The 26,310-nt window shown below is 39.9% G+C and overlaps 1 protein-coding gene across 3 annotated transcripts in view; it reads right to left on the reverse strand.

Annotated features, from left to right (window-relative positions):
• LOC136885748 (uncharacterized) overlaps positions 1-26,310 on the reverse strand; it is a 123,205-nt gene that overhangs the window by 80,767 nt on the left and 16,128 nt on the right. For 2 of the 3 annotated variants that reach the window (XM_067158484.2, XM_068230450.1), the window contains exon 1: positions 18,045-18,137. The exons of the other annotated variant lie outside the window; for it this stretch is intronic. The gene's annotated coding sequence lies outside the window, so the exon portion shown is untranslated. Of the gene's footprint in view, positions 1-18,044; positions 18,138-26,310 lie in introns of those variants that run through there. 3 annotated transcript variants of the gene reach the window in all.

The following is a 26,310-nucleotide window of genomic DNA, read 5'->3' on the forward strand; positions in this document are numbered from 1 at the left end:
TAAGAAGGGTAAAATGACCTCAGACCCTGTTTATTATACAAGGGAAATAAGAAAATTAAAAAGAAAATGTAGAATAGTAAACAGGAAAATCAAAGAGGGTAGGGAGAGTAGAGAAACTAGAAAACAGCTAATGAGGGAACTGAATAGAGTGAAAAAGGAAGCAAAAGAGAATTATATGAATGGCATACTTCAAGAGGGTAATGACCACAAAGGGAAACGGAAAAAGCTGTATTCATATATCAGGAATCAAAAAGGAAAAGGAGTCCAAATTCCTACAATGGTGGGAGAAGGGGGTGAACACTATTTAATAGATACTGAGAAAGCAAACCTATTTAGTAGGGAATTTAGAGATTCAGTAGATGATTGTCAAGAGTTGGAAACCGAAACAGAAGATAGAGAGGGAGAGAGACAGAGGGAAACAAGAAGCTTCTCATTCACGAACGAAGATATTTTCAGAGAAATACAACTGCTTCAGCAAGGAAAAGCTGCAGGAAGTGATCAAATTACTGGGGAGGTATTAAAGACAATGGGGTGGTACATAGTGCCTTATTTAAAATTTCTCTTTGACTATGTCATAAATAATAGTGTAATACCAAAGGAATGGAAGGAATCTATAATAATACCAATTTATAAAGGAAAGGGTGATAAAAGGAAACCAGAGAACTACAGACCAATCAGCCTGACCAGTATAGTTTGTAAAATTCTGGAGAGTTTAATATCGAAGTACATCAGAGGGATATGTAATGATAAAAATTGGTTCATGAGGAGCCAGTATGGATTTAGAAAGAAATTTTCTTGTGAGGCACAACTGGTGGGATTTCAGCAGGACATATCAGATCAGTTGGATTCAGGAGGTCAGTTAGATTGCATAGCCATAGATCTTTCCAAAGCTTTTGATAGAGTGGAACATGGAATATTATTAAAGAAATTGGAGGGAATAGGATTGGACGTAAGGGTTACACGTTGGATAAAAGCATTTCTAAATTCAAGGGTTCAGAAAGTCAAAGTAGGAAATAATGTATCGCAGGAAGAGAAAGTTTGTAAGGGAATTGCACAGGGTAGTATAATCGGTCCGTTACTTTTCTTAATATATGCAAATGATTTAGGGAACAATATAACATCAAAAATAAGATTGTATGCAGATGACATAATTGTTTATAGAGAAATAAACAACGTTGAGGATTGTTCAGAATTACAAAGGGACCTTGAAAGTATCCAACAATGGGTTGAAGAAAATAATATGAAGGTTAATGGAGGCAAATCAACTGTTACAACTTTTACAAACAGGAGCTTTAAAACTGAATTTGAATATACTTTGGATGAGGTAGTTATCCCAAAAGATGGCAAGTGCAAATACTTAGGTGTGAGATTTGAAAGTAATTTGCACTGGAAGGGTCATATTGATGATATTGTTGGGAAAGCATACAGATCATTACATGTCATAATGAGGCTACTTAAAGGATGCAACAAAGAATTAAAAGAAAAAAGTTACTTGAGTATGGTTCGTCCATTATTGGAATATGCAAACAGTGTTTGGGATCCTCACCAAGAATACCTAATAAAAGAAATAGATAGTGTGCAGAGGAAAGCAGCAAGATTTGTAACAGGGGATTTCAGGAGAAAGAGTAGTGTATCAGAAATTTTAAAGGAACTTGGGTGGGAAACTTTAAGTAAGAGAAGGGAGAAAAGTAGACTTACAGGATTATATAGAGCCTATACAGGAGAAGAAGCATGGGGAGATATCCGTGAGAGGCTTCAGTTGGAAAATAATTATATCGGCAGGACTGACCACAAATATAAAATTAGAAGGAATTTTAGCAGAAGCGATTGGGGTAAATTTTCATTCATTGGGAAGGGTGTGAAGGAGTGGAACAGTTTACCAGGGGTAGTGTTTGATCCTTTTCCAAAATCTGTACAGATATTCAAAAAGAGAATAAACAGCAACAGAGAAAATAAATGAAGTGTTAGAGGGCATTCGACCGGTGCAGGTTATTGTAAATAAAAAAATGTGTGTGAATAAATTAATTCCATCCCCTGGTCTAAGGAGTTTGGACAGCCAAAGTAGGGGACTGCCTGTAGGGGTGAAGTACAGTGGGGACTTCGAGGGCCCTGAGACCGCTACGGTAGCTGTGAAGGCCCTTCAGGAACTCTGAAAAGTGGTGGCAAAAGGGGCTCTGGTTAAGACGCAGCAGGTCGTTATGCTACTTAGGATCCAGAACGGGTAAAAAAAAAAAAAAAGTAAATAAATAAATGCAATGTAAATATTAATGTTATACCAGTTTTATAGTATCATTTGAAGCAATTCCACATACTGTATATCAGTTGACTATATTTGTAAGTAGTACAGGAGATATTATAATTAGAATTTTGTAAACAATATAAATTGATTAAGGATGAGCTGTGTGTTTAATAGAAAACATTGTTAGCGTAAATTGTATAATATTGTATTATAGGGAAAATTTTCTTCTCTTGTTAATTTAATATTTAGTGCTTGACAATAATGTATTTTAGTGTACCATTTGCCACCGAGGTAGACACCTCATTTGCAAATAAAGAGATTTTGATTTGATTTGATTTGAGAAATAGCCACAGGCAGCTAAATGGACTATAAAAATACTTAACAAATCTGTTCCAAAATAATATATATCATCAGCAGTCAGAGGCTTCACTGAGGTTTGAAAAGCATGAGACCAAGGCGACCTGCATAAAACAGGGTGAGAGAGAGGGTTGTATGTTATCCCCGCTTTTCCTCAACTTGTACTCTGAGCAGTTATTCGAAACAGACGGTAAATGGAATAAAAGTTAATTACACACTTCTAAATAACGTAAGATATGCAGATGAAACAGTCACCTTTGCCGAGAGTCCTCCGGGTCTACACATAGGCCCACTAGAGACTTGTCTATGGGCCGTTGCAAATTTTGCCTAGTAGTAAATATTTATTATTTTTGGGCTTTGCTGATTGCATTTAGAAGTTATCTGGTTAATTTCTCGCTATTTATTCTTAGAGCAACACAACACCTGTGTGGTCTTTCAGCCAATATGCATAATTCTCAACCCTTTTCAACATGACAGGTTTTTACTTTAGATATCGCTACTGTTTTACAGCATGTCTGTGTCCTCTTCCTTGTTAAACGTGGTGTCAGAAGAGGATCTACATTTAGGGCAGTTGCCCAGGTGGCAGATTCCCTATCTGTTGTTTTCCTAACCTTTTCTTAAATGATTTCAAAGAAAATGGACATTTATTGAACATATCCCTTGACAATTTATTCCAATCCTAAACTCTCCTTCCTATAAACGAATATTTGCCCCAATTTGCCCTCTTTAATTCCAACTTTATCTTCATATTGTGATCTTTCCTACTTTTAAAGGCACCACTCAAACTTATTCGTCTACCAATGTCATTCCACGACATCTCTCCGCTGACAGCTCAGAACATACCACTTAGTCGAGCAGCTTGTCTCCTTTCTCCCATGTCTTCCCAGCCCAAACTTTGCAACACTTTTGTGACGCTACTCTTTCGTCGGAAATCGCCCAGAACAAATCGAGCTGCTTTTCGTTGGTTTTTTTAGTTCTTGAATCAAGTAATCAAGGAACGGCTTGTCTGACATCTGCAGGTGGTTGTAGAATTTTCTGGAAAGTGCGTGAATCTTGGCTGTGGCAAGGGCATTCTCTAATCAAAAATATTAACCACTGCATGGTTTTACTGGCAGCTAAAGACGAAAATTTTTATGATTGCCGAGTTTACTTTTATCTTTTAATTTATACGGTTCTGAATGTGTAATCTTAAATACTACTTGTACGATGTATCATATTCTATGGTTATATCAAATAAATGACTGTTGGTGGGGTGGGGGCACATGCTGAAATTGTGCTGAGGAGCGCCGAAATGCTAAATCTACCACCTGGTCTACAGTGCCTGATTGACAAAATAATCGCAGTAGAGTCCGACTCGTTGGCTGAACGGTCAGCGTACTGGCCTTCGGTTCAGAGGGTCCCGGGTTCGATTCCCGGCCGGGTCGGGGATTTTAACCTTAATTGGTTAATTCCAATGGCACGGGGGCTGGGTGTATGTGCTGTCTTCATCATCATTTCATCCTCATCACGACACGCAGGTCACCTACGGGTGTCGAATAGAAAGACCTGCATCTGGCGAGCCGAACTTGTCTTCGGACACTCCCGGCACTAAAAGCCATACGCCATTTCATTTCATTTATCGCAGTAGAACTCACAATGCATTTGAAAAACTACGATAAACAAGGAGAACGGGTACGCAAATGGCACTTGCGTCACTGAAGATCTAGGCCCGAACTTAGTGCAATAACCTCAGTGTGGAGTAAGTTACAAATGTATTAAGTGCTATGTGCGTTCAGTACTTCTGTATGGTGCTTGCTGTGTCGTGTGCAACTCCATCAGCAGAGTGGAAGATGTGGGTCTTCCGAAGGATGCTGTGGATCTCATGGACAGATTAAATCTCGTACGCAGTGGTGCTGAAGGGCACAAAGAGTGATTGCGAGCTACGAGGAACACAGCCTACCTAGGACAAACTCAGTGATGGGAAAACTACGAAATAAACGTAATTGCGCTGTATTACAGTTACCTGAAGAATATTTTACTTAGTTAAAGAAGCAAACCCCATGGTTCTACAGCCCTGAAGTACCTTAGCCTACCAAGAGACCTTTTCTCAGTCCCAAGGCCTACATTTTTAGAGGCGATGCGACGAATCCTCTCAGCCGTTATTCTTGGTTCGCCATTTCACTGTCAGATAGCTCCTCAATCAATTATAACCATGTCGGCTAAGTAGACCTCGAACTAACCTGTCTAAAACATTTGATAGGGTGGATCATGGGAGACTACTGGCAAAAGTGAGTGCAATTGGACTAGACAAAAGAGTGAATGAATGCGTTGCTATGCTTCTTGAAGATATATGTCAGAGAATTAGAGTTGGCGAAGGTTTATCTGATCCTGCAATAATTAAGAGGGGAATTTCTCAAGACGGTATTATTGGACCTTTATTTTCTTATATATATCAATGATATGAGTAAAGAAGTGGAATCAGAGATGAGGCTTTTTGCAGATGATGTTATTCTGTACAAAGTAATAAATAAGTTAAATGATTGTGACCAACTGCAAAATGACCTCGATAATGTTGTGAGATGCGCAGTAGGCAATGGTATGTTGATAAACGGGGTTAAAGGTCAGGTCATGACTTTCACAAATAGGAAAAGGCTTCTCAGTTTTAATCAGAGTTGATGGGGTGAAAGTTCCTTTTGGAGATCATTGTAAGTACCTAGTTGTATCTTCTTTGGGGTAATCACATAAATACGATTGTAAATAAAGGGTACAGATCTCTGCAACATGGTTATGAGGGTGTTTAGGGTTCGCAGTAAGGATGTAATGGGGAGGACATAAAAGTCTCTGGTAAGACCCCAGCTAGAATATGGTTCCAGTGTATGGAACCCTCACCAGGATTACTTGATTGAAGAACTGGACAACATCCAAAGGAAACCAGCTCGATTTGTTCTGGGTGATTTCCGACAAAAGAGTAGCGTTAAAAATGTTGCAAAGTTTGGGCTGGGAAGACTTGGGAGAAAGGAGATGAGCTGCTCGACTAAGTGGTATGTTCTGAGCTGTCAGCGGAGAGATGGCGTGGAATGACATTTGTAGATTAATAAGTTTGAGTGGTGTCTTCAAAAGTAGGAAAGATCACAATATGAAGATAATGTTGGAATTCAAGAGCACGAACTGGGACAAATATTCGTTTATAGGAAGAGGAGTTATGGATTGTAATGTAGTAACTTACCAAGGGAGATGTTCAATAAATTTCCAATTTCTTTGTAATCATTTAAGAAAAGGCTAGGAAACAACGGATAGGGAATCTGCCACCTGGGCGACTGCACTAAATGCAGATCAGTAGTGATCGGTTTAATCAAACCCGGAGCCTCCGAGTGAGAGGCAGGCACACTACTTCTAGACAGCAAGGCCGGAATTTTACTGAATTACAGTCGCTAATTACTTTTCAACAAGTAGACAGTAAGATTACAATTTCAGTTACTTCAAGAATGCAAGTCTTTAAGAAATCGCTGACATTTTTCCACATGCAGCTAGAATGATGCCGAAGTTTGCAAGAGAAAAGATATTACTTCATTTATATATTTATTTTAATCATAGATACATTAAGTAGCTATCTTCAGGCAGTGAGACTAAACAAACTTTCAAAGTGATCGCTCGGAGGCAAAGAGTACATATCATATTTTCATTATTTTTAGGGCCAACTAAGTCATACTATTTTTTTGTCATAAGGGAACGAAAATTCCTTAACGGCTTGCCCGTGTCATGCTTATTCTGGTTTAGTTGTGGATCACGTGGTACACGGTTAACTAAATCTCGGCCAGAAAACACAAGAAGCTGCGAGTAAATGAACTTACTGCGATAAATTAGTTACATGCTACAACTCAAATCTACATACCTAACAGCTCTAGACTTAACAGAGTTATGTTGTCTTGAGCACAATTCTGTTACCGACATGTATTACTTCTTTTCCTTCCACCAGTTTATTACTCCACATTCCCTTAATAATGTTATAATTTTGCAATTCTTTCCAGTGCATCCATTCTCTGTTCAATAACTTTACAATTGTATACAGCTGATTTTCATTATCAGTTTTTCTTATATCCTCATCTATAAATTTCTCTCGTATTTCCCATGTCTCTAAACAGTCTTTTATAAGGTGAACCCATCCCCACTCAGGATTACCATAAAATGGGTTAACCTATGGAAAAAAGGAGAACAAAGCAGTGATGATTTTAGGAGGAAGTAGAATAATTTAAAAAAACAGCCGACCGAACGCTTTGCTCGTCTACTCTGCCATGATATGCTGTAAATAAGCGTGAAAGAACTGTTGATCATAGAATAGTCGGAGAAGGTATACACTCTGCCTGTCTGTAAAGAATGGCCCTCAGTATGTATTTTTATATTGTAGTATGCAGGTGAAAATTGGAATTAAAATGAAAAAGTTGTCCTTAAGCTCGTAACCCTCCTCAAAAATAATTCTTTATTCACCTCTATAATGTTATTAATATAAGAATACCCTTGACAGTGTATGCATGCTTTATGAACGTCGCACCTACATAAACCGGTAGGAAAACAACTCAAAGAAATCTTATAACACTGTGAATTCAAAATTGGGAAACGGGGACGGGTCGTTAGCAATCGACTAAAACTTCGGTTGTTAAATTGTCACTGGAGCACGGTCTGCTAGGCGTAGCGGTTTCCGGGTAAATCTCGCTCACAGGATGTGGCAGGGTGGTCCGACTTTCGACACGTCACCACTGAGGCCGAGAGAACTCGTACGAAGGTTGTGATCTACTTTAACAGTACAAGGCTGTGTGATAACACGGGTGTATCGTTTGGAAATCACTTCACACGCCTTAAGATGATGAAGTGAGACTAAAATGGCTCCTCTTCGAAGGAGATTTCGTATTTTTGTTCATAGTCTGCAAGTTACATTTCGTGACTGCGCTCATCTGCCATTCGGGTTTTATGTGTGTTATTTGTGTGCGAGTCAGACTAACTTTAATTCCTTTATTACCTGGCTCCTGTGCTAATTAGTCAGCATGCTGGCCTTTTGTGGAATGAGCTCCGGAGTTATTTGAACTTTCCTCTGGATAGGAGACTAGGTGTTCGTGCCGTATTCAGCATTGGGTTCCATCTACATAGAGGTGCAGGTCGCCCATGGGTTTCAACTCCAAGGACCTGCAGCAGTCCTCTCCAGACGCCATCCGCTGTTATTTTATATCGCTTAATTACTCTCTACTAATATAATCAATTTGAATATGTTTCTGTACAGCTCTCACGTCTGCATTAAATTTCACACTGTTACAGTATGACTGTCGCTGTGTCTCTGGAAGTAATTGAGTAAAATTATTCCAATTACTTGTAACGAATGCTTTCCTTAGTGAGTTTTGCTTGTAATCGTTACTTAATTTTTACTCCTAATTTACTTGTTGAAACAAAATTGTAATTATCTAGTAACAGTAAACATCGCGTAGAAGCAGAAAAGGGTAAGAAAGTAATCAATAATTATGTTACTGGTTTCTACGTCCCACTAACTACTTTTACGGTTTTCGGAGAGGCCGAGGTGCCGGAATGTTGTCCCGCAGGACTTCTTTTACTTGCCAGTAAATCTACCGACACGAGGCTGTCGTATTTGAACAGCTCAAATATCACCGGATTAAGCCGGGATCGAACCTGCCAAGTTGGGCTCAGAAGGCCAGCGCCTCAATTGTCTGAGCCACTCAGCCTGGCAAGAAAGATAACTTTTCCAGTTCTGCTACACTAGAACCAGTAGCTTCACCACTACTTCCTTACCTCTCCAGAATTCCAAAGACGTCACATCACTGCTGGGGATGTTCTTAGAATTAAACACAGGTATTGTTTTAACTGTCCCTGAATGTTAACATGTACTTTTCCCTGGAGATGGCGACACTTGCCAATGAGAAATTTAAGAGCCAATTATTTTATTAAATAAATGGGAAATAATTTGAAAAGCTAGATGTTACTTATTCTATTATGATTATGAGAAAATATAATTTTAAAAGTTCCAAAGTATCGTGTTTAGACTCTCTTAATGATGATAGCCACTTAATGTGTCTATGATTTTTTTAAGTAATCATTTTTTTCCTTTAAACTTTGTAGCCCCAATATGAAAAAAGAATGTCGGAGACTTCATTGAGACTTGTTCTGTAAAGTAATTTCACGGATTACTTGTCGAAGAAGTAATTTCTAATTGTAATTGAGTAAAACGTTTCATTTTCATGCCCTCGGTGGTCCTTTCCCTTTCCTTGTTGCGTACCTTCATTGTTCCAAGTGTTGGACCTATTTCACTTTTCCTTGTGATTACTGATAACATAGGATAGTTATACTTCCTTTAAGACAACCACCGCCACCACATAATTTGTTCAGTATTTCTGTAGCTCAGTGTACATGTTCATCTTGGCATACAACTAGGAAGGATTGAGCGAGTTGACGGTGCGGATAGGATTGCGTAGCTGTCGCCGTGCCTGCGGAAGATACAGGTCCTACTAAATTTTAAGCACACCTGAAAATTTCATGAACATGATTCCTGTCCTTAAACTTTTGGTCTCAGGCATACGATTTATTACAGGGAAATATTACATATTTAGGGGAACATCTACAGAAATTTTCATTAAAATATCACTCTTTGTTTTTAAGTTTTTAAGTTACAAATTTTTTGTTTATAATGGTTGGAAAGAAAATAGCTCTTTTTTAATACTTGACGAGATCTGCACAGAACAATATGGGGAATACATTAATGATTTTCGTTACGGAGAAACACAAATACCTGTAGCATATTTGTAATGGTAATAGAGCAACAGAATATGTTTCTATTAAAATAATCCTCCGTTTTTAGCTCGCAATAGAACTACAGAAGGTAGTCATAAAACAAACATTCACCGAGCTCGATAGCTGCAGTCTCTTAAGTGCGGCCAGTATCCAGTATTCGGGAGATAGTAGGTTCGAACCCTACTGTCGGCAGCCCTGAAAATGGTTTTCCGTGGTTTCCTATTTTCACACCAGGCAAATGCAGGGGCTATACCTTAATTAAGGCCACGGCCGCTTCCTTTCCAGTCCTAGCCCTTTCCTGTCCCATCGTCGCCATAAGACCTATCTGTGTCGGTGCAACGTAAATCAGATTGTAAAATAAATAATCTATTATTATTATTATTATTATTATTGTTGTTGTTGTTGTTGTAGCGTACGCGCGCTGCATTGTCACGCCGTGGACTTGTTAGTAATCTGCAGACAGACAGACTGATGAAATGTGCGCGGTGTTATACCGGAACAAAGTGTGGCCCACGGGTCAACACCTCTACAGGGCGAGGTCTTCCTCGCGTGTTGAGGCAAACAGGCCCATTCATGAACTCAGCTGAGAGAGAACGGCTCGTACAATTACAGACAAGGGCAGCATTGGCGTACGCAAGGATTACCGACTTTAACGTCCGGCTCCATGGCTAAATGGTTAGCGCGCTGGCCTTTGGTCACAGGGGTCCCGGGTTCGATTCCCGGCAGGGTCGGGAATTTTAACCATCATTGGTTAATTTCCCTGGCATGGGGGCTGGGTGTATGTGTTGTCTTCATCATAATTTCATCCTCATCACGACGCGCAGGGAGTCAATGCAAAAGACTTGCACCTGGCGGGATCTCCCGGCACTAAAAGCCATACGCAATTTCATTTCATTGCCGACTTTAACCCCTACTTGAATATGTGAACTTCTTTTTCTTTAATTAAAATATACAACATTAATAATATTTATTAAATATTATTTTATCTCTATTGGTTTCTTACGTTTAAAGTAAACCTGCGACCGGAAATTATTATTATTATTATTATTATTATTATTATTATTATTATTATTATTATTATTATTATTATTATTATTATTATCATTATCATTGTTATAGAACAGATATAACAAGAAATCAATATCCAAAATTAGGACATTACAACTCAGTTATTAGATCTGGAGCACTATACGCCTCGGAAACCTTGATCATTGGATGCAGATCACGTATTAAAGACATAGAGAAACAGGAGAGGAAAATCTTTGGTCGAATCTGTTGTGATTATTGGGATTTGATTATTTGGACTCGGAAGACGGCGATAAATTATGTATGTAAAGGATTTATTCAATTGTTTGTTTTGGTTTTCCTCAGTATGTGAATTTTGGAATTGTTTAATTTGTTTGAAGTCGATATGATTTTAAAATTATTTGATTGTCATTGTAATTCTGGTGCATCCTGTACCACACGCGCCACATCGGCGTGGGAGATTTCCGGTTTCGTAAAGTTGCACAAATTTCGTAATTTTTCTAGAGGCTTCCTAAATGTTCCTTGTCAGCACTATTTTTTCTGCGCTCCTATTGGAGAAAATAAAAGGAAATGTGATTGGTAGGTGAAGGAAATCATCGTACGCTCATTGGCCGTGGTAATATTTCATAATTTCCGGGGAGAAGCGTTGTCGCTGGAGCCTTGCTCTGCGAGGGCGTCTTTTCTGTTTGACCACTGAAGGGAACGGTCACCTTCCAAAGGTACGGGTCTTCTTGGCCCCGCCATCCGGTAAGCACTGATTAATATTTTTTAACTTTTCTGGTATTCAGTTTCAGATGTAGTGTTTCATTTTATTTATCTTGCCGGAGCGTACCCGTATTTCCTTCTGCTTCCAAATGTTATAATTATGACTTAGCCGTTTCGGTAAGTCACCTCACTTTGTTAAGAGATAGTTCCCGTTTGTTGTTTTGTAAATTAAATGTTATACGCCTTTCGAAGTAATCTTTATAAGTAAATTTTTTTTCTCGGGACTATCTCATTCATTAATTCCGCTTCATCGTGGATTATTCATCTTTAGGTCGGGTACCCTTTCTCAGAAGTGTTTTTGAGGGGGCTACCCACCGAAGATGCTCTGCTCCATGATTACACGTAAATTATTTTTCCTCCTTTGATGTATCTCTTCACTTTAGTATAACGTTACCTTCCTTTATTTATTTCGAACTGTTTTGGGTTTTTAAAGGTAACGCCACGACAGTGGAACGTCATGTGTGATGTTCCGGTGTAAAATAAATTTAATTACTAAATGCTACCCTCATGTAAATTGTAATGGTTGTTGAAATTATGCCGTCATTATTTTAATTGTATCTTGGTTATTGCTTTATATATGAAATCGAATCTAACTTGTTAAGTAAAGTTTAGGATTACATTGACTTCGCTTCTTCAGTGTTACCAATACCTTCCACCGCCTGGATATGGTTCCCAGCCGTTTCCCGGTTATCCTTTCTTAATAGTCATGTTGGTTAAACTGTTTGTTTATTTCCTGTAATTAATGTGCTTGCAAATTTAATTTCGTACATGTTGACGTGCCTAGTGTACAGTACTTTTGGTGAAAGCATTACGGTAGCAAACATTTTCTCTTCATTAAACCTATTAATTGTAACCTTACCCTTTGGAGAGGTTGCAGTATGAACCACGCTCTGCTACCATACTGCAACCTCTCCAAAGGGTAAGGTTACAATTAATAGGTTTAATGAAGAGAAAATGTTTGCTACCGTAATGCTTTCACCAAAAGTACTGTACACTAGGCACGTCAACATGTACGAAATTAAATTTGCAAGCACATTAATTACAGGAAATAAACAAACAGTTTAACCAACATGACTATTAAGAAAGGATAACCGGGAAACGGCTGGGAACCATATCCAGGCGGTGGAAGGTATTGGTAACACTGAAGAAGCGAAGTCAATGTAATCCTAAACTTTACTTAACAAGTTAGATTCGATTTCATATATAAAGCAATAACCAAGATACAATTAAAATAATGACGGCATAATTTCAACAACCATTACAATTTACATGAGGGTAGCATTTAGTAATTAAATTTATTTTACACCGGAACATCACACATGACGTTCCACTGTCGTGGCGTTACCTTTAAAAACCCAAAACAGTTCGAAATAAATAAAGGAAGGTAACGTTATACTAAAGTGAAGAGATACATCAAAGGAGGAAAAATAATTTACGTGTAATCATGGAGCAGAGCATCTTCGGTGGGTAGCCCCCTCAAAAACACTTCTGAGAAAGGGTACCCGACCTAAAGATGAATAATCCACGATGAAGCGGAATTAATGAATGAGATAGTCCCGAGAAAAAAAATTTACTTATAAAGATTACTTCGAAAGGCGTATAACATTTAATTTACAAAACAACAAACGGGAACTATCTCTTAACAAAGTGAGGTGACTTACCGAAACGGCTAAGTCATAATTATAACATTTGGAAGCAGAAGGAAATACGGGTACGCTCCGGCAAGATAAATAAAATGAAACACTACATCTGAAACTGAATACCAGAAAAGTTAAAAAATATTAATCAGTGCTTACCGGATGGCGGGGCCAAGAAGACCCGTACCTTTGGAAGGTGACCGTTCCCTTCAGTGGTCAAACAGAAAAGACGCCCTCGCAGAGCAAGGCTCCAGCGACAACGCTTCTCCCCGGAAATTATGAAATATTACCACGGCCAATGAGCGTACGATGATTTCCTTCACCTACCAATCACATTTCCTTTTATTTTCTCCAATAGGAGCGCAGAAAAAATAGTGCTGACAAGGAACATTTAGGAAGCCTCTAGAAAAATTACGAAATTTGTGCAACTTTACGAAACCGGAAATCTCCCACGCCGATGTGGCGCGTGTGGTACAGGATGCACCAGAATTACAATGACAATCAAATAATTTTAAAATCATATCGACTTCAAACAAATTAAACAATTCCAAAATTCACATACTGAGGAAAACCAAAACAAACAATTGAATAAATCCTTTACATACATAATTTATCGCCGTCTTCCGAGTCCAAATAATCAAATCCCAATAATCACAACAGAATCTACTCGGAGGGAATCTCGCTCTCTCAATGAAAGTCAAGAACAACTGGCTTAGTAAAAATATAAATAAGAAAACTTTTAGGAAATTGGCATCCACAGGAACTTATTCAAGATCGACTCCAGTTCAAAGAAAGCAATCAAGAACCATCTTTTTGCTGACAAAATGAATACCAAGACCAATAAATTACGGATTGAAGAACGGAGGAAAATGTTCGGTGCCCAGATGAGATTTTGGGAGAAGAAAAAATCAACATCAGCCAAATAACCAGGAATGAGTTAGCTGGAAAATTTATAATGTCCAATAATGGGCATAACGCTGTCAAAATAATAATGATGATTATTGTGAATAGTTTGAATCAGCCGAATGTCGATAAGAGCACACCTAGCTAACACACAAGTGTGCTCGGAGACTTAAGGTTTTGTATTTGCCATTCAGGACGAAGCTATTGCGACTAGCAACTACAGAAAGTAGTTTGCACACTGCAGGACCAATGCGTAGAATGTGATCTGTCTCTTCTCCACATCCAGCGAGATAATACAACATATCACCTCTGGATCATCTAGCGGTCGGCCGGCTATGAAGCCAAGGTGTGCATTCCGAAGACGCGTGGGTTCCAACCCACGTTGGTTGTCGTGAAAATGGTTTTCTGTGGTTTCTTGTTTTGACTTCCAGGCAAAATCCAGGATAGTTCCTATTCGTAATCTACAGCCGATTCCTTCCATGTCTTTACCAATTTCCATTCACCATCATTTATTTCTTCTTCATTAACTCCTCAACTGAGGTTGGCGCAGGAAGGGCATCCGATCGTAAAAACATGCCGTAACATTTCATATTCCAGACATTGTATCAAGAAATGGGACTAAGGCCTGGTTTCATCAACGTGGGTTAAATATTCTCTAACCCTGGGTTTGTTAACTTAGGGTTAATATTTTAACTCATTCTTACAAGGCACACGTTTCACCAAGCTATTTCTGTGGTGGACATAGGTAGGAGCTCAAGAACACTATACTTAAACTGGCACTTTAAGGACTTTCATTACGAAAGACTGAACAGCTGGTCAATAAAACACAATCTACGGTGCAATATGTGGTTGATACATTTAAATACAAAGGCACTATCAAGAACACGCCAAGGAAACTCAAGAGAAAGTGTTTAACTGAATGGAAAGAACGGCTTGTTTTCCGCCTTATAAAGTCAGATTCCAAATTAAGTGCACAGTATTCAGGCAACTCACGGAGGAAGGAACTGGAAAGAAGATAAGCAACTCCACCATCCGTCGGATCCTGTATCGGCATGTATGCTGTGGAAGGATCCCTCGAAAAGGCCAAACGTGAGTAGAAAAAACGGACGGCTTAAACTGACATTCGCTAAGGAGCATATAAGTAAGCAGAAATAATTCTGGAATGATGTTATCTGGTCTGGTGAGACAAAAATAAACTTTCGTTGGGTCAGATAGCACCCACAGAATATGGAGAAAAATTGGTACGGACAATGATGTGGCGAATACACTCCCAACTGTAAAATACGGTGGTGGGTCTGTAATGCTTTGGGGCTGTATGTCAGCCAGAGGTGTGCGAAACATACATTTCATCGACGGAATAATGAACAAGGAGGGCTATAATGCAATCCCGTGGGCAAATGTGAAGCAGAGTGCCGAAAATATGGGGATGCCACCTGTTTATATATTCCAGCAGAATAATGAACCAAAACACACTGCTGATATTAAAAAGATATGGTTGATCCGTAACATTTCTAAGCAGCATATAACACCTTCCCAGTCTCCGGAATAAAATCCCATCGAACATCTTTGGGCTACGTTGAAGAGGAATCTCCGTAGGCAACGCATGCGTACGAAAGAGGAACTTAAAAGTGTGATTATTCAGAAATGGCAGAAAATCAGCCCCGACATGTGCAAGAAATTAGTGTATTCTATGCGGCGACGATGTCAGGCAATTAAAAAGTCTTGGGGACATTCCACTAGATACTAACATGTTCCAGGAACCCTTTATTTTTTTGTTTGTATCAAGTCTTCAGTTTACTTATACGAATGGGAATGATACAAAATTATGAGCGCGCTTTTCTTTATTAGAAGCTGTATGTGTGGTTAACATGATTGCAGACAGATACAGTAGATATATGTTTTCTGAAGGCTTTGTTGAATGTATGTTGAGTGAATAGAATCCTTTTTAGTTTATTATTTTCTGGTAGTGCGTTGAAGTACTAAAGCAAACAGCCCGTACGAATAGAATAGGTACATACTGTAGTTCGCAAGCCCAAGTTTGTTTCGATCAGCTGTGTATTCTAACCTCTCGCGAACTTCATCGACGAATTTTCTGACGATGGTTTTTGAAGTCTCTCTCTTCAGAAATTTTTCCTCAGATAGATTTTCAAAGTCTTTCCTTCTTATTATAGGCCTATTTCTGTTAGGAACACCGTTTAACAAATCTAAATAAAGCAACTTTGCATCAAATGCATGATTTACTGTGGCCATACTTTTTTTAACCTCGAATAAACAGTTTAACCCAGGTGAAAGGCGGGGTTAACTTAACTCCGGTCTTAACCTAGAGTTAAAAATAACCCTCCTTGATGAAACGGAATGAACAGTCAAACTCAGAGTTCAAACTGTGTAACTCGGGGTTAAGGTTTAACCCACGTTGATGAAACCGGCCCTAAGAGGAATATTGTTTCGCCAGACATGGATAGTAATTCCACCTAATGGACACCTGCAAACGCAGACTGCAGATACTGGCATGATATGTTTTTGTGGATATCCACAGCGTTTGTGTCAACACGAAAGGTAAATTATGATTTGATTATAATTAAAATTAAGGCTGATACAATATTAAAAGCGACATACATAGATTATAATGCGCTCTTTTTTGAACGACTATACAACTTATAGGTGTCTGACAAACTGCTCCTCTTCAGACATTGTGGTTAGGAAAGGGTTCAGAATGAGAGGTATTAAGTGTACGTTTCTTGGCTGTAAGATTTCGCAGGTGTTATCTTATTTTCTTTATAAAATAAAGAAAAAGCAAACAAATACACTGTAAATTATTGTACGAATTAAAAAAACACAGTATTTGCCGCCACCTCTGGTGGACCTATGTTATAAATCCGTCCCTGCCATACACGAGTTTCATTAAACGTTTTTCTATCGGCAGCCTTCTGTTTAACTGGGTCTTCCTTCACTGGAGGTATTTAGATCTATAAATTCTTGGCTTTTGAAAGGAACACAGCCTGAAAACGCCACGGAAAGTAGGAGGTGAACGTGTGACGACTCTAGCTCTGAAAATTTGATGGCAGATTGACAGTTGCTGTGGTGTAGGGTAATTTCTAGTAACATCACTATTACTACCACCATTTGCGTCTCTCTTAGGGAGGAAACTGCAAATTTTTGGTTATCGATTGAGTCTAGTCTCAGTGAAGGGTAGTACCCTCAGATTTTATTTTATATAAACAAGACTCTATTGCCATGAAATAAAAATAATAAAAAACTTCCAGTATGTGTGTCTATGTTGGCGCGGCTTAGTAAATACTGGACATCCTTCTACATAGGGTTGGCGTCCGTAAGGACGCCCGGACGTAAAACTGTGCCCAACCACATTTAGTTTCAAGCACAAGAAATTGGGAAAGAAACCAAGCAAAAAGGATAAATTTCTTAACCCTCGTCCAGAATCTATAACGTCGCAAACCAAGGAGAGGCGGGGGGAAACACGACAAATAAACGTAAGTGAAGGAATTAAACGTGCTGTTATGCTATATAATGCATTTTACAGGACATACGCGATGAGAATTAATGTATTCAATAATAAATCATTTCCAGATAAAGCGATACTCTCTCGGGACACTACATATAGACCAACCATTCCCACATTTGCCAACTTTGCGACAAACATTACCGGATACTGTACATACATAGTCGAGCCAATACTTGAAATAAGTGAATAGTATTATAAAAATGTGGGTGGGGCTGACTATTTTATGTCCATTACGATTCTTAGAGGAAGGTTTCCATGGTACGTCAACGCATGTTTCTGACCAAACAGTCTCATTTAAACGCTTAATACAAAGACTCCAGATTATTTACAATGCCCCTGGTCGATCTGGGATTAGGAAAAAGTAGTTCCTACTCCACAATATATTTTGCCTGGTTTTGACAGTCTATGTAGTAAGGCTCAATATTGATTAATTACATTCATTACAATTATTGCAATTTGAATACAGAGAATCACGTTTTGCATAAAATCCTAGTAAATACAATAATCATATGACCTCAAATATCGTGTTGCCATCTATGCTACCTGAGTGTCGATTTCTATGTAGCACTTTACTCTGTCAGATGGCTGAGAAATTGCAACATTGTTGGGAGATACGAGACTGTAATTTAAATTAATTTATTCAGAGTAAACACATACGTGTCACCAGATATCGTTTACCTTTAAACAACATGCAACAGGGAGTCGCCCTTCTTGGATCTGAACCCGCGATCCTGCTAATGATCCACAGACGGAGCTGCCTGAATTCGTATCTTTAATGCCTAAACCTGGACTTAAGTGTCTATACGAAATGAGCCAGCAGTGTACTCACCAGTCGGCACGTCTATAGAGGAGGAACGCACTGGGTACACAGCTACACAAGAATGAGAACGCCCAACACTGGGTTCTGATCGCTGTCTTCCTTCTTCCCCTACCCACTGCTCTCACCTGCTAATCTTATGTCAGATGTACCCATATCAATTCTGATTGGTCTTGTAATATTGCTACTTCACTACCTTCCGATTGGCTGCTTCAAATGGATAAGAAATATCCCCACTACAACCTGAAGCCCTACTTTAAAATTTCCTCCATTATAAGAAATCCATAAATAAATAGGTCGATCTTTTTAATGAAAAGTTATTCGCTTACCAACGACTTCTGTACCTCCCAAAATGCCAGGGCCAGTTGAGTCAGGCATTAATTACTTGTGCCAGGCTCCTCACTTATCTGACCTCTATTAAAACGTTTTCACAACTAAATTATTGAATTTCCACTAGAGCTGATGATGACTTACCCGAAGTTAAAACACCCATATACTCGCTTACTCGTGCGTAGTATCAGTCGTACCCGATTGAATTATTTCCGGCGAAAGTTTGATTTCCTTTTCCCTTGCAAGATTGCTTCTTTGCTACAACCTTTCTTTAGTTCAGGGAATGTTTATTCACTTGTTCTTTTTTTTTTTTTACATAGAACCGGAGCTTTTCTAAAAGCCTAAATTCAAGGGCGCCTTGTTCTTATTTCAGAATATGTATTTTTATCAATAGTCAACTCAATTTTCCGACGGGTTCGCACACTGGTTTGAATGTTTTAGTGTGTGCTTTATTTTTGTAAAGACTGTGTTCCTCATGTCAATGATGGAGCAAGATTGAATCTTTCATAGAATTTCTCAAACGCCTTGCAAAATGTTCTCCTTGCTCTGATCAGCAGGCTGCGCATGAGAACATAACTTCGGGTAGCCCACACTTTAGTATCGGTCAAATTTGATACGCCTGTCTTCCATCGTAATAAATAAGTTAAAAGATTCTGATGAACTGCTAAAAGACCTCGACAATGTTAGGAGATGGACAGCAGACAATGGTATGATGATAATTAATCCCTTAATTAATCACACAGCTTTTGAAGGATGTTTGGCTGTATTATTATGCAGGTATTGTCGATAAGTTAGGGATCGGACAAGATGATATTTCTCGACATTTATGGAGGAAGATCGAATGTTTCACGGAGTTTCTTGAACGCCTTGGAAATTGTTCTCCTTGCTCCGATCAGCAGTCCTGTAACAGTGGTATTCGCCTTTTGCTCACCCATCTAGCTTGGCTGGTGAGCGTCTATTAAGGCGGCCACGCACAGAAAGCTATGCTGCGCAACCCAACGCAAAATATCGCTCCAATGGAACAATGGAATCGCATAGAGACTGCTACGCTATCCTAAGCAATGCGAAGCTAAATTTTACAGATCGCGAAGGAAGCGAAGCACACGATGACTTCCTTTGCCCGACATGCAACGAACAGTCGTTTCATGTATGTGGCTTTCGTGAATTACCTCAGAATAGTAGCTATTATATTATTGCGTAATTGTTTTTGTGTTTGTTAATTATCATGGAAGGCAGGCGAAAGGAAGAAAGACTGATTGAACAGCCCCTAGCAGGTCTTTCGAGCGACACCCTATAGGCGACTTACTCGTCTGTAAGGATGAGGCCCTACCTAAAATGAATTCTAATGATGATGACTGCACAAACACCTGGCCCGAATCAGAGGAATAAACCAATGGAAGTTAAAATCCCTGAGAATCGAATCCGGGACCCCCTGGACCAAATCCCCCTGTGGGTGAGTGCGAAAGAATAACACTCACTGTATCCCCTGCCTGGCATTACCTACACTTACTTGTGCCAGGCTCCTCACTTTCATCTTTCATATCCGACCTCTCTTGGTTAACTCCTGCTCTTTTCCGACCCTGACGCTATTAGGTTGCGAGGCTTAGGAAGTATTTTATTTTCACGCCCTTCGTGGCCCTTGTCTTCCTTTGGCCTTACCTTCATTTTTCGAAGTGTTGGATCCCTTCATTTTTTTCTCTCTGATTTGTGTTAGTAGAAGGTGGTTGCCTAGTTGTACTTCCTCTTAAAACAATAATCACCACCACCACCACCACTATCCCCTGCCTGCCGTAAGAGGCAACTGAAACGGGTCGCAGGGGCTCTTTACTTGGGAGCGTCGGTTGGCGACCAGGGAGCCTTTAGCTGAGTCCTGGCATTGCTTCCACTTGCGCCACGCTCCTCACTTTCATTTATCCTATCCGACCTTTCTTGACATCTCTTATTTTCTGACCCCGACGGTATTAGAGCATTCGAAGCCGGGAGAGTCTTCCATTTTCGGACATTAAAAACAGAAAGCGATCAAAACGGAGGATTTTTCTTATTCCTTTCCGTTGATATTTTATTTTTTACAATCTGTTTTATGTCGCACCGAACAGATAGGTCTTCTGGCGACGGTGGGATAGGAAAGGGCTAGGAGTGGGAAGGAAAAGTCCGTGGCCTAAATTAAGGGTCAGCCCCAGTATTTGCCTTGTGGGAATATAGGAAGCCACGCAAACGCTATCTTTAGGGCTGCCGACAGTGGATTTCAAACCCCACTATCTCCCGAATGCAAGCTTATGGGCGCCCCTAACCTCACGGTAAACTCGGTCGGTACCGGCCACTATATTCGTGGCTCTTAACCAACGCCCACCACGGTAGTACAGGTCTATATGCCTACTAGTTCAGCAGATGATGGAGAAATCGAAAGAAAATATGAAGACATATAAGACGGAATACAATATGTAAAAGGTAACGAGAATCTAATAGTGTTGGGTGACTGGAATGTAGTGATAGGCCGACGAAGAGAAGGTAATACAGTAGGAGAACATGGTTTGGGACAAAGGAATGAAAGAGGAAGTCGGCTTGTTGAATTCTGCTTGAGTCATAATTTAATAATTTAATGTTATTTTGCTTTACGTCCTACTAACTACTTTTGCGGTCTTCGGAGACGCCGAGGTGCCGGAATTTAGTCCCGCAGGAGTTCTTTTACGTGCCAGTAAATCTACCGGCACGAGGCTGTCGTATTTGAGCACCTTCAAATACCACCGGACTGAGCCAGAATCGAACCTGCCAAGTTGGGGTTAGAAGGCCAGCGCCTTAACCGTCTGAGCCACTCAGCCCGGCGAGTCATAACTTAGCCCTTGCTAATGCTTGGTTCAAATACCGCAAACGACGGTTGTATACGTAAACGAGACCTGGAGACACTGGGAAGGTATCAAAAAAAGACTTCATTATGATTAGGCAGCGGTTCAGAAACCAGGTGTTGGATTGTAAATCTTTCCCAGGAGCAGACGTGGACTCCGACCACAACTTTCTGGTCATGAAATGTTATCTGAAGTTGAAGAAATTGAAGAAAGGAAGGAGTGCTAGAAGATGGAATCTAGACAAGTTGAAAGAAAAAAGTATGAGGGGTTGTTTCAAGGAACATGTTGCACAAGGACTAAATGAAAAATCTGAAGAAAACACAATAGAGGAAGAATGGGCAGTCGTGAAGAGGTCAGTAAGGCTGCTGAATAAATGTTAGGAAGAAAGAAAAGATCACCAAAGAATCAAAGAATAACTCAGGAGATACTAGACCTTGCTGATGAACGACGAAAATACAAGAATGAAAAAATGAAGAGGGCAGAAAAGAATACAGGCGATTGAAGAATGAAGTAGATAGAAAATGCAGGACAGCTAAGGATGTTAGTTGAAGGAGAAGTGCAAAGATGTTGAAGGTTGTATGGTCCGAGGAAAAGTAGATGCTGCATACAGGAAAATCGAGGAGCCCTCTGGAGAAAAGAAAACTAGGTGTATGAATATTAAGAGCTCAGATAAAAACCACTTCTAGGGAAATAAAACAAGGAAGAAAAATGGCAGGAACATATCCAACAGTTGTATCAAGGCAAAGACGTAGTTGATGTGGTTCTGAAACAAAAAGGGGCAGTTGATGCTGATGAAATGGGAGACCCAATTTTGAGGCCAAAGTTTGACAGAGGTGTGAGAGACCTAAATAGGAATAAGACACCTGGAATTGATGACATTCCCTCTGAATTACGGACTGCCTTAAGCAACCAGCATGGCGAGGTTATTCCATTTAGTGTGTAAGATGTATGAGACAGGAGAAGTGCCATCCGATTTTCGGCAGAATGTTGTTATACCTATTCCCAAGAAAGCTGGTGCTGACAGGTGTGAAAACTACCACACCATTAGTTTAGTATCACACGCCTGCAAAATTTTAACACACATTACCGTACTTAAAGAGGAATGGAAAGACAAGGTGAAACTGAGTTGGGAGAAGATCAATTCGACTTTAGAAGAAATGTAGGAACAAGTGAAGCAATGCTGACGTTACGTCTGATCTTAGGACAAGCCCACGAACATGGTGTTCGGTAGATCTAGAAAAACCATTTGATTGGAACAAGCTACACCTATTTGACATTGTGAAGGTGATCGGAATCAGATACCGAGAACGAAGAATTATCGACAATCTGTATAAAAATCAGTCTGCATTGATAAGAATCGAGGGCTATGAAAAAGAAGCAGCAATCCAGAAAGGAGTGAGGCAAGGCTGCATATCCCCCCCTCTCCTTTTCAATGTTTATATAGAACAGACCGTAAAGGAAATCAAAGAGAAATTTGGAAAGTGAATCACAATCCAAGGAGAGGAAATCAAAACTGAGATTTGCTGATGATGGTTATTTTATCTGAGACTGCAGAAGATCGAGAGAAATTCCCAAATGGTATGGACGGAGTCTTGGGCATGAAGTACAATAAAATAAATAAGTCCTAAACAAAAGTAAGGGAGTGCAGTTGAACGAAGTCGGGTGATGCAAGAAATGAAGAAAATGAATATTCTTACTTCGGTAGTAATATAACTAACGATGGCAGAAGTAACGAGGACATACGCAAAGAAGGCCTTTCTTAAGAATTGTAGGAAGATGTAGGAATTAGAAAGATGTCTTTGGAGTGTGGCATTGTATGGAAGTGAAACATGGGCGATAACTATCTCAGAAAGAAAGATAATATGAGCTTTCGAAATGTGGTCTTACAGAAGAATGCTGAAGGTGAGATGGATAGATCGAATCACAAATGAAGAGATACTGAATCGAATTTGGTGAGATGAGATCGATTTGGCTAGATTTGACGAGAAGAGAGAGAATGATAGGGCAGATCTTAAAACACCCAGGTCTTTTTCGGTTAGTTTTTGTGGGAAGTGTTAGGAGGTAAAAACGCTAGGGGGAGACCAATGTACGAATATGACGAGCAGATTAGAGCAGATTTAGGATGTAGTAGTTATGTAGAACTGAAAAGGTTAGCAGAGGATAGGGTGACGTGGAGAGCTGCATCAAACCAGTCTATGGACGATGACCCAACAAACAACAACTCTCTAAACACTTTGCAGTGATTTGTAGAGTCGCTCAAAGAAAGTAAGAAAGTATATTCCTCGCATTTAATATCTTATCAGACTTGATTTAATTACCAAAATATATAATTCACCTCCTGTGTATACCCACAACAAACATTGTATCTATAGGTTCAGTTGTTTCTGAGAAATACGTACCTGCAAGGAACTTACAATACAATACCAGGCCCGCAATTTTTTGACCGACTGTACATTTCCCCGAGTTAATTCACAAATCCCACGTGTATAATTACGTGAATCGTGCAGAAGATTAACCATAGCTGCACTTCTGTAGAAATCAAATATCACCAGCCAAAACACTAAGTCATTTTTCTACAGCACGGATTGTGTTGCCATTATATGCTCAGATTTATCTGTGAGAATTTTGCGCAGGCCGAACACAGATCGTACGTAGCACAGACCTTTTATTAAATGATTGAAATAATGTAGAAATTTAATGAACATCTCCCTTCGTAACTTATTCCAATCCCTGACTCCTCTATCTATTAACGAATACCTCCCCAATTTGTCCTCTTGAATTCCAACTTTATCTTCATATTGTTTTAAAAACACTGCTCAAACGTATTCGTCTACTAATGTCATTCCACGCCATCTCTCCACTGAAAGTGAAATGAAATGTCGTATGGATTTTAGTGTCGGGAGTGCCCCAGGGGATTTCGGCTCGCCAGGTGCAGGTCTTTCGATTTGACGCGCGTAGGCGACCTGCGCGTCGTGATGAGGATGAAATGATGATGAAGAAAATACATACACCCAGCCCTGTGCCAGCGAAATTAACCAACGTTGGTTAAAATTCCCGACCCTGTCAGGAATCGAACCCGGGACCCCTGTGACCAAAGGGGCCCCAGGGGCTCTGAACTTTGGAGCGTGGGTTGGCGACCACGGGGCCCTCAGCTGAGTCCTGGCGTTGCTTCCACTTACTTGTGCCGGGCTCCTCACTTTCATCTGTCCTATCCGACCTCTCTTGGTCAACTCTTGTTCTTTTCCGACCCCGACGCTATTAGGTTTGCGAGGGCTAGGGAGTCTTTCATTTTCACGCCCTTCGTGGCCCTTGCCTTTCTTTGTCCGATATCTTCAGTTTTCGAAGTGTCGGTTCCCTTCCTTTTTTCTCTCTGATTAGTGTTATATAGAGGATGGTTGCCTAGTTGTACTTCCTCTTAAAACAATAATCACCACCACACCACCTGTGACCAAAGGCCAGCACGCTAACCATTTAGCCATGGAGTCGGACATCTCTCCACTGACAGCTCGGAACATACCACTTAATCGTCTGTCTTCCCAGCCCAAACTTTGCAACATTTTCGCAACGCTAATCTTTTGTCAGAAATCACCCAGAACAAATCTAGTTGCTTTTCTTGGGAATTTTTTCAATCTCGTATCCAGTAATCCTGGTGAGGGTTCCATACACTGGAGCCATAACCTAGTTGGGATCTTACCAGACTTGTATGCCCTCTTCTTTACATCCTCACTGCAACCCTTTACTACCCTCGTAACAATATGAAGGTAGCCGGCCTCTCACCGCTGGATACCGTGGTTCAAATCCCGGTCACTCCATGTGAAATTTGTGCTGGACAAAGCGGAGGCAGGAAAGGTTTTTCTCGTGGTACTCCGGTTTTTCCTGTCAACTTTCATTCCAGCAACACTCTCCACTATCATTTCATTTCATTTCATTTCATCTGTCAGCCATTAATCATTGCCCCAGATGATTGCGACAGGCCTCGGCAGCCGGCACAATTCCTGTGCTCGCCGCAAGTTGGGGGCTTCATTCATCCCATCCCCGACCCGGTCATTGACTGGAAAACAGGTTGTAGGTTTTCATTCATTCAACAATATGCAGATATCTGTACCCTTTATTCACACTCACGTTTATGTGATTACCCCGAATGAAGATAGCTGTTAATATAAGGAACTAAGTACATACAGTGATCCGCATGAGGTACTTTCGCCCCATCAACAGAGTGCACAAGAACCTCGTTTATCCGGCCCCATTAATCCGGATCTCCGGTTTATCGGGATCGAAAATAATAAAAATGTATTTGTACTTGTACAGTATTTCTTTTACGGGGTCGATTCTTCTTGAATGTCTTTTCCGCCATGGATAGTTAAGGACAGGAATTGGAAGCAAGTCGGCCGCAGTCTATCAAAGGTACCGTCCAGACATTCACCTGGAATTAAAATGGGAAACCGTAGACTCTTCTGAGTTCCTTGACACATTTGCACGCATTCCCGGATGCTCGGACGTAGATGTGAACGACGTAAATGACTGGTTGAAAAATGACTTATTCAGGCTACGGCATAATGACAGATGAATAAATTATTGCCTCTTGTTCCTCGGCAGGTAATGTCGAGATTGATGGTGAATTCGAAAATCAAACCGGCGCTCCATCAGAAGAAACAATGACTCATGGAGATGCAACAATGCAGCTGGACAAACTGATGGCCTATTTAGAATTCCAGACTGAAGCCACACAGACAGAACTAATGTTAGTAAAACGTCTTTGAGATCGTGCTCCGCGGAAACGCTATACAAATGTAAAACAGAAAAAGCTCACACATTATTTTAGTGCATAAAACAGAGCCGTAAATGTAAGAAAAATGTTCTTATACATTAATTTGTACAATTGAAAAAAGGTATTACTGTACAACATATGTTAATATATTATATGTACTGTATTCTTCTTTTGTTTTCCGGATAATCCAGATTTTCGATCATCCGGATCAGTTCCGGTCCCGCTTAATCCGGATAAACGAGGTTCTTGTGTAATTAAATCTATAAGACTTTTCCTATTAGTGAAACTCACAACCTGACTTTTAACCGCGTTTATCATTATACCATTGCCTACTGTC

The sequence above is a fragment of the Anabrus simplex genome, chromosome 14 (assembly GCF_040414725.1).
Source record: "Anabrus simplex isolate iqAnaSimp1 chromosome 14, ASM4041472v1, whole genome shotgun sequence".
Taxonomy (NCBI): domain Eukaryota; kingdom Metazoa; phylum Arthropoda; class Insecta; order Orthoptera; family Tettigoniidae; genus Anabrus; species Anabrus simplex.